This window comes from Rhinichthys klamathensis, unplaced genomic scaffold (assembly GCF_029890125.1).
Source record: "Rhinichthys klamathensis goyatoka isolate OS25496 unplaced genomic scaffold, OSU_Roscu_1.1 h1tg000046l_1, whole genome shotgun sequence".
In the NCBI taxonomy this organism is placed as follows: Eukaryota; Metazoa; Chordata; class Actinopteri; order Cypriniformes; family Leuciscidae; genus Rhinichthys; species Rhinichthys klamathensis.
This window is the reverse complement of record NW_026606593.1, coordinates 2028499-2038077: the sequence shown is the minus strand read 5'-3', so window position 1 is coordinate 2038077 and position 9579 is coordinate 2028499.

Here is a 9579-nt window from a genome sequence, read left to right as displayed (position 1 = left end):
GTCACATTTATATCAAATATTTGTACTCATCCAATTTTTCTATTTAAGTTTAATGCAGTAACTTACCTTGACATGACGACACTGAATTTTATTTAAGTTTTAAAATTAGAATTATACTGGCTTTTTTAGAACTGTTGCTATTGTTCCCAAAACCTTGGTAAACATTTACATAATAGGACACTTATTTTGCATTTTCTTTACTTAAATGTATCAATATAAATGTAAAACAAATGTAAAATCAAGGCTTTGGACATTTGGTTTGATATGTTTAACACCTATTTTACATTATTTGCCATCCTCTGTCAAACAGGGAAAAAAAATCATTAACATTTTATAATAACATTCATTAATAATATTAACAAACAGTATTACATTAAACAATTATTGACAGTTCATTTGTCAATGTAATTCTAATAGTTATAATTGTCATTAAACTTTAATATATTTTTATATACACTCATAAATTGACTAGGCTACTTCACTGTCAATTACTAATCTGTTCATCTCTCATTAAAGAAGTTTATTATAAATGGTTTCCCATGTGCTTTAGCTGTAAGCTGGTGTTATTTTTTTATCAACAGGCACATCTCCCATTAAGCCTAACTAAGTGTAAACCATTTAATTAAAAACCCCCATTGAGCTTCGCAGCACAAATACTGAAAAGGCCAATTGGCCCCATACTGCTTGAGCTGGATCCCGAATTCCTATAAATACACAGCATGTTTGTTCAGGGCAGATATGCATCTTTAAGAAAATACCACAATGTTGACCTAAGTCTGCTTCCTCCCCCTCCAAAAACCACCCTGCTTATGGAGGCACCCTTCCACCCCTTTACAAACATCCAGAGGTGAATGTCTCAGAAAGGAGAGAAAAAGAGAAAGTGCGTCAGTAACGTAGGTGCTAAATTTGCTTTACCTTTTTTTTACAGGGTTAATTTTGACAGAATTTTACATTTAATCGGCTCCCTATTAAACATCGTACACTCTAAAAAATGCTGGGTTGTTTCAACCCAAATTTGGGTCAAATACGGACAAACCCAAATGTTGGGTTAAAAATGTAATTAAAAAAATTACAGTTGAAAGTGAAAGTTGAAGTTGGGTTAAAATTTTAAATTGCATTTTTAACCCAACATTTGGGTTTGTCCATATTTGACCCAAATTTGGGTTAAAACAACCCAGCATTGTTTAGAGTGTATACATTTTAAAATATTGCTAATTACTTACAAAGCATTCAATGGTTTAGCTCCCCAGTAGCCTACTTGAGCGAGCTCTTGACGCATTATAGTCCTTCACTTCTATTGCGATCTCAAAATTCCGGCCAGTTGATGATACCTAATATCAAAATTACCTGTAGGCGGTTGATCCTTTTCCTATTTCGCACCTAAACTCTGGAACAGTCTTCCTAAGATTGTTCGGAAAGCAGATACTCTGTCAGTCTCTCTTCAACCTGGGATAGCCTACACATAAAACATTATCAATTTCTATTATTAAAATTTGCACATGCATTCAAACAGGCATGCCTATAGACTAAACACGTAATGCATATGTGCACGCCGTCACCGTTTTCACAGATTCACGTTTTTTTAAGTTTACACGGAGATGATAACAGTATTTTTTTCCCAAAACTTGCACTTTGAAACCTATTTCAAAGTTTGCTTTCTCAGGCCACCAAAACGCCGTTGACGTGTAAATGACCGGCCAGAACGCATTGTTCTGTTTTCAGTTGAAAACAGTGTAGTGTAAATTAATAACTAATGAATCAATCAAAAACTTATTTAAGCTGGACAATTACTTTCTTTTAGAGCTGCTGTACAGACGAAACAATCGTTGTTGCATTAATTTCCTTCTATCACTGTAAAGCTGGTTTGAAACAATCTGTATTGTAAATGAAGGTGACTTGACTTTACATATAAAATGGGTGGGCAGAAGAAAGATAGAAACAAGAAGAGAAGTCTGAGTTAAAATAAAGGTAAAAGAAGAAGAAGAAGAAAGAAGAGCATTTAAGGACAATCAATCACAGAGTACTTCAATATACTTAAAGGATTAGTTCACTTCAGAATTAAAATGTCCTGATAATTTACTCATCCCCACGTCATCCAAGATGTTCATGTCTTTCTTTCTTCAGTCAAAGTATTTTGAGGAAAAGATTTCAAGGTTTTTCTCCATATAGTGGACTTTAATGGGGTACAATGGTTTTAAGGCCCAAACTGCAATTTCAATGCAGCTTCAAAGGGCTTGACACGATCCCAGTCGAGGAATGGTTTTTATAAGGGTTTTATCTAGCCAAACATTCGGTCATTTTATAAAAAAAATGAAAATATATACTTTTTAACCACAAATGCTCATCTTGCACTGGCTCTGCGATGCGCAATGCATTACATAATCACGTTAAAATCTTATTTTCTCCTCCAACTTCAAAATTGTCTGACATTACCTTCTTACCTTTACCTTTTTTGTGTGTGTAAATGCTGTTTGACCTAGTCTTTGAACGTTCGCTTTGTAAACACTAGGTCGGTACTTCCGCTATGTCACGCGTTACCTTTCAACGTGATTACGTAATGCGTGGCGCATCGTAGAACTAGTGCAAGACTAATTTGTGCTTAAAAAGTATATACATTTTTTTTTGTGTGTGTGTGAAAATGACCGATGGTTTGGCTAGATAAGACCCTTATTCCTCAGCTGGGATCGTGTAGAGCATTTGAAGCTGCATTGAAACTGCAATTTGGACCTTCAACCCATTGATCCCTGTTGAAGTCCACAATATGGAGAAAAATCCTGGAATGTTTTCCCCAAAAACCTTAATTTCTTTTCTACTGAAGAAAGAAAAACATGAACATCTTCTTTGATGACGTGGGGATGAGTAAATTATCAGGACATTTTAATTCTGAAGTGAACTAATCCTTTAATCCCAATAAAAGTTATTCCCACTTCACGAGAGAAACTGAAGAACAGTTGCGGTTGTAATCCCTTGATTGCAAGTTATCTAACCCTAGAGAGACTTTAAGTAAGGTTTATCAAAGCCTTGAGACACTGAGCTGCAGAAAAATGACTGAAATTATATGACATCATGACATCACTTAATTTTCAGCAGGCCTAGTAGAGGGGTTGAATACATCTGTATTCATTCAGAGAAAGCTGTACTCATTCTAAAGCTTACAACAATGGGTCTTATTCACTAACTGTGTGTAATCTCTGTTTTTGTGAACAATTCATGAGATTCATCAATAACTTTTGTTCTAAATTTACAAAACTATTTAGGAACAACTGAAATCACACACATGCACACAAAATCTCATACTCTGAGTGGTCCTATAAAATTATTAAGATGAAATTTGATTTAATCTTAAATGTATTTTATCATTTTATTTATTTATTTATTTATTTTTATGCCACAAATACAGATTTACTACTGTAAAAGAGAAAGAAAAGATAGGCGATATCAGCAATCCTATAAGATTATTACAAATCATTATTACACTGTAAGATATGGATCTAATAAACTTTGGTACAACATGTATGTAGACTGTACGATGATGCCGCCTATTGAATTGTAGGCTATGACGAAAGTTAGTATAGAAGAATAAAACCTCATCAGCACGCGCTAGTGGTAAACAAATAGAGCAAGATGAATCCCACTTTGGCAATTGTGGTTTTTATGTGCGCTGAAAAAAGAGGATGAAGGAAAAGAGGAGAATATGGATGCAGTCATGGTTGGGAAAAGAGGCCAACTTGGCATGCCAAGATATTCACAAAATACCAGAAAAAGATAAGATGAGTTAAATAGTTGACCCAAAAAACAGAATTTTTTATTATTTACTCACCTTTATGTTTACAGTAAAGGTCTTTTCACACCAAGAACAGTAACGTTTCGGTTACGTATGTAACCCTCGTTCCCTGAAGGAGGGAACGGAGACGTAGTCGACGTGTCGACTGATCGGTAACACGCCAGGGAGCCAGTCATCTTCGAGTATTATTGAAACGAGCCAATGGAATTGGCGTGCGTGATTTGAATCACACACTCCGCCCCGCAGTGCGGGTATAAATACGGAAGTGGATGCACGCACTAGTTGCTTTTTCGCTGAGGAGCAGAGCGTAACTCGGAGTCAGAGGTGGTCCAGCAATAGTGGAGACAGGACTACGTCTCCATTCCCTCCTTCAGGGAATGAGGGTTATATACATAACCGAGACGTTTCCTTTCAGTCGCTCACGTTTGACGTAGTCGACAAGTCGACTGAATGGGATCCCCATGAAAAAGCCACTAGTGCTGGCACATTCCAGCGCCTAGACAAAAGCCTCCTGAACCACCCGCAACTTGATGCGGAGATGGCAGGTCTTAGGCCAGGGAAGTCACTGCTGTTTCACAGGAACACTGGGAAAAGCGTACCCTATCCATGAAAGGAAGGGACGCTGCAGAAGCCACATCCTGCCCGAAGGAAGGTAACGTGGAGAAAACACATATGGACATGGGCGGATGACCGGGCAGTACCACATATGGAGTGTCACTGGGGTGGCTCCAGCCTATGACAGGGGGAGACTCAACCGGACAGTGACGGTAGAGCAGGCTCTGCCGAGGGAAGTCACAGGCTCGCCGCAGGGAGTCGAACCATGGAAGAATACACATATGGGATCACCGTAGGGATCACAACATATGGACCCAGCCTAACACAGGTTCCATCAGTGCATCCGAGGAATAGGCCTGGCTTTGGACGTTCCGCCACGTCCGTTGCCGAAGGGTTGACAGGGTAAGAATTGCGCATGTATTCAGTCCATTGGAGGGGAATGGCACAGCAAGCCGACACTTCGAACCGGGCTTACAGTGAAACTTGCTTCATGTGAACGGAGCCCACGGGAAGCAGCGGTTCAACACATAGGCTAGTTCTCTAGCGCAGTGTTTCCCAACCCTGCTCCTTGAGGCACACCAACAGTGCACATTTTGGATGTCTCCCTTTTCTGACCCATATATTTCTGGTCTTGGAGCTGATGAGTTGATTCAGGTGTGATCGATTAGGAAGAGTTGGAAAATGTGTAGTGTTGGTGTGCCTCCAGGAACAGGGTTGGGAAACACTGCTCTAGCGAACGTGATAGGTGTCGCCCAGCCCCCAACTCTATTAAAAATCTGTTCAGTGAGGCACTCTGTGTCAACGCCTAGGAGGGAGCAATACTCTCACTTAGGAGGAGCTCACCACCCAGGTGGGCACGTGCATCTTGGGAAAAATTTCTCACCAAAATGAAGGCAACCACATGTAGAGGGCCAACCTTTGCTTGGAAACAGCCTTCCCTTCTGCTGGTCTCCGTAACAGACAAGAGCTGGTCTGAGGTCCAGGCTTTGCATTCTGAGCACGTATAACCGCAATAAAGCGGACGGACAGAGAAAAGCCAGGGCTGGGTCTGCCTCCTCCAGGACAGCGCTTGCAGGCTCACCACCTGGTCCCGTAGAAGAGGTAGGAACCTTGGGCACATATCCAGGACGGGGTCTCAGTTTTAATGAGAGTTATCCGGCCCGAATTCCAGGCACGATTCATTGACCGAAAATGAGTGCAAGTCCCTACCCTCTAGATAGAGACCAAGCAAGCAGGAGAACTGTTTCTCTAAAGGGATTATCAACTCACTGCCTGCAGGGCGTAAGGGAGGTCTCTGCAGTGCAGTAGCACCAGATATAAGTCCCAAGAGGGTAAATAGGACCCAGGATTCAGTCTCCTTGCTCCCCTCAGGAACCTGACGATCAAGTCGTGCTTCCCACTGATTTGTATCCACTGCATCATGATGTGCATCAATACAGAGGCAACATTATTTTGAGGTCGAGGAGACAGCCCTCACTCCAACCCATTAGCAGGAAAGAAACACTGAAGTTATCGAACACCCTCGGGATCTCCTCACGGAGAGAAGACTCAATTCAACAAATAGGTTTCACTTCTATGGGGGAGTACCTCATTTTTGAGAGGGTGCTCAGAGAGGTGATGGTCTCTACAGCATTAAATGTATTGCGGTAGTAACCAGAACCTCCGCGTCCCGTTCTTTTTGGAACCAGACCTGGAACTCTCCAAGGTCTAAACGCGGGTGCTATCATGCCCTATCCCTGAGAAGTACTCAGAGGAAGGAGTCAGGAAGGGCTGTCGAGAGGAGAGGTCTGGTTGGCCAATAAGGGGCAACTACCAAACCTGCTCCATCTCCTCCCTGACTTTGCAACTGTGCAAGAAGGCTCACTGGGGAACACTTTTCTGCGTGGGCCCTGGGGCCAGCTGTGGCCAGAGTTTTTTCTGTGTTGAGAGATGTCCACTCAGACAGGAGAAAAAACAACTGGCGGGGGGACGAGTCCGGAGGGGCAACAGATGTAACTGTGCGGCCCCGAAGTGGTCCCAAACAGCTGGACCGCCTGGGGATGGAGACTCCACTCTCCCTGGGCCATAGGCTGTCATGAGGCTCGTCAGCGGCACGATTTAGCAGGCCAGAAGTAATAAGTGGAACAAAGCGACCTCAGAAGCTTCTGACTCCGAGGAGGTTGCGGGCGAGCTGTGACATGCGAGGGAAGCCTAGCGCAACGGTCGCCATGTTGTCTTTTCAGACCAGTACAAATTCGCTGAGTAGCAGTGTCTCAAAGCGAGATTAACTGCGAGCAACTCGAGGCAATGGATGCCAATGCAGTCGAAGGGCCGCCCAGACCTCCGTTACTGCATACCCTTTGTATGTGGCCCCTCAGCCGGTATTGATGGACACTCGTTCTAGGGACTGTTGGCCCGGAGAAACAAAAGGTCTGTTACGGACTGAGGGTTTGGCGGCATCGCAAGCCGAGTCTGATGGTATAATTTGGAACCATCTGGACCGGTTGGGAAGCATTTTTGGCTTCCACGAACCGGGCCAGGGGCCAGGGTACCACAGACGTACCCAAGGTGGGGCAGCGAGGTGAAGGACATGGAGGAATGTCCGAAGGAGGCCCGAAGCAGGGTCTGAGTGTGGTGCACAACACTTACCTGTCTCCACGAGATGGCCAGGGATGTGTGAGAAGGCGGATGACCGGGTCCTCGAACCACACCCAGCTGCCGTGCTGGCGAACAAGAGGGGGCTGAGGGGAGCAAGGCTTTACAGGGTCGCACACCGCCAGACTTGCCCTCTTGGAACCCAGGAACAGAGGAATTTGCTCTTTCTTTGAAGTGTGGGTACCGCTTGCTCCGCCTTTTTGGAAGCCAGCGGTGGAACAGACACACACACAAACGAAGACTCCACCCGACCCTCACCCGGGGGAGGGAGTGGATCGGACCAACTCCAAGAGTATCCTCCTCCATCCCTGAGCGGCCCACAGCAGTTGAGAGCTCAAAGCTCGCGATCACCGCTGCACTCGCGCTGTAGAAACCACCAGCACTGGGAGAGTCTTCCAGAAGAACACCGACACACTCGCTTGTTGTAAAAAAAAAAACAGCACTCTTCAGAGACATCAAATGATCGGCTCCGAAGTGAAAGGCAACTAGTGTGTGCATCCACTTCCGTATTTATACCTGCGCCGCGGGGGCGGAGTGTGTGATGCAAATCACGCAGGCCAATTCCATTGGCTCGTTTCAATAGTACTCGAAGATGACTGGCTCCCTGGCATGATCCCGATCAGTCGACACATCGACTACATCGAACGTGAGTGACTGAAAGGGAACTATAACGTTAACTACTGTATAACCATATTTTTTTTCAAAATCGTTCTAACGATGTATATAATGAATAGCATCCACACCATAACAATAACCAATAAACACCTAATAGAGAGCACATTTTTGAGAGCAGTATGGTAAGCAGTAAACTCTACAGTTTCATAAAAGGTCTAAACAATGTCTCAAACTTTGCTTAGATCAGAAACCCAAGTGTGCAGTCAAGACTCTAATAAATTCAATCCACTAAATTTGAAAATTGCTGTTTTGAACTGAATGCTGTATTTCATCACATGTTCCTGGATTAACATCTTTGCTGATCCTGGAACAACATTCCAATCAAATTATCAGATTTGATGGACAAGTTTAAAGTTTATGTCAAGTTTAGGCTTATAACCATGGTTAGGTGCTTCTACATCAGTGTTATTCACCTATCGTTTCCCTCTGATTTTAAGGGGTTACTTATGGATAGGTTTTAAATTTATGGAAAGGAATGTTGTTCCAAGATCAACAAAATATGTTGATCCAGAAACATGTCTTACTTGGCAAAATCATGTTTTTTTTGTTTGTTACTGTAGTGATTAGTAGAGATCCAAAGATACTGCAAAAGATTTATCCTCAGTTTGGCCACTTGTCTGGCATTTCTTTCTCCATTTCTTTCTCTAGTTTTTGAGACTTGTCCTTTCTGTTCAAGAACGCCTAGCCTTTGTAATAAATCAAATACTGAGTTACCTGGTTTAATCATATTGGAATTTTGATCAAAAATTGAATATTGCTAATGATCTACAGCTGGTGTGTAAGTGAGAGAGTGTAAATGTATGCCAACAGCACAGTAGTCTTTCATTCATTCTACGCACATACACACATTCCTTCACATGCTCTTAACTCTCACCTCTGCTCCAGTGCATTCTTTTACCCATTTTTTTTAAAAACATGTGTGCCAAATACACTCTTAAAGCCTCATTTGACAGGATGTCTCTCAGTGTGGATCTTCAAAGTGTTTCCTCTCAAACCGTAGTTCTAAATGTACTATCTAAACAGTTCAGTGTTCAAGACAGATATTTAAGTGCTAATCCTAAATTATTTTATTTTACAATGTGTCTGAGACTCATCCAGAACTCCACACCCGCAGCACCATCAAATCTTCTGTTCACACAATTCTTTCCCTCATGACTCATTCACACATACATATCACTTCTACACACATGGGAGTATAAGGGTATGTTTACACTACAACTAAAAACAGAAAAGTTTATCCACGTACAGACGACAACATTGTCAAAACGATCCCCGTTGACGCAGATCCACGAAAATGACTAAAACTCTGTTTTCTGGCCAGTAGTTCAGGCCAGTGGTTGACAATGTCACTTTATAAAGAAACACTACACACCTATACACTCACCGGCCACTTTATTAGTTACACCTGTCCAACTGCTCGTTAACACTTAATTTCTAAGCAGCCAATCACATGGCGGCAACTCAGTGCATTTAGGCATGTAGACATGGTCAAGACAATCTCCTGCAGTTCAAACCGAGCATCAGTATGGGGAAGAAAGTTGATTTGAGTGACTTTGAACGTGGCATGATTGTTGGTGCCAGAAGGGCTGGTCTGAGTATTTCAGAAACTGCTAATCTACTGGGATTTTCACGCACAACCATCTCTAGGGTTTACAGAGAATGGTCCGAAAAAGAAAAAACATCCAGTGAGCGGCAGTTCTGTGGGCGGAAATGCCTTGTTGATGCCAGAGGTCAGAGGAGAATGGCCAGACTGTTTCGAGCTGATAGAAGGGCAACAGTGACTGAAATAACCACTCGTTACAACCGAGGTATGCAGCAAAGCATTTGTGAAGCCACAACACGCACAACCTTGAGGCGGATGGGCTACAACAGCAGAAGACTCCACCGGGTACCACTCATCTCCACTACAAATAGGAAAAAGAGGCTACAAT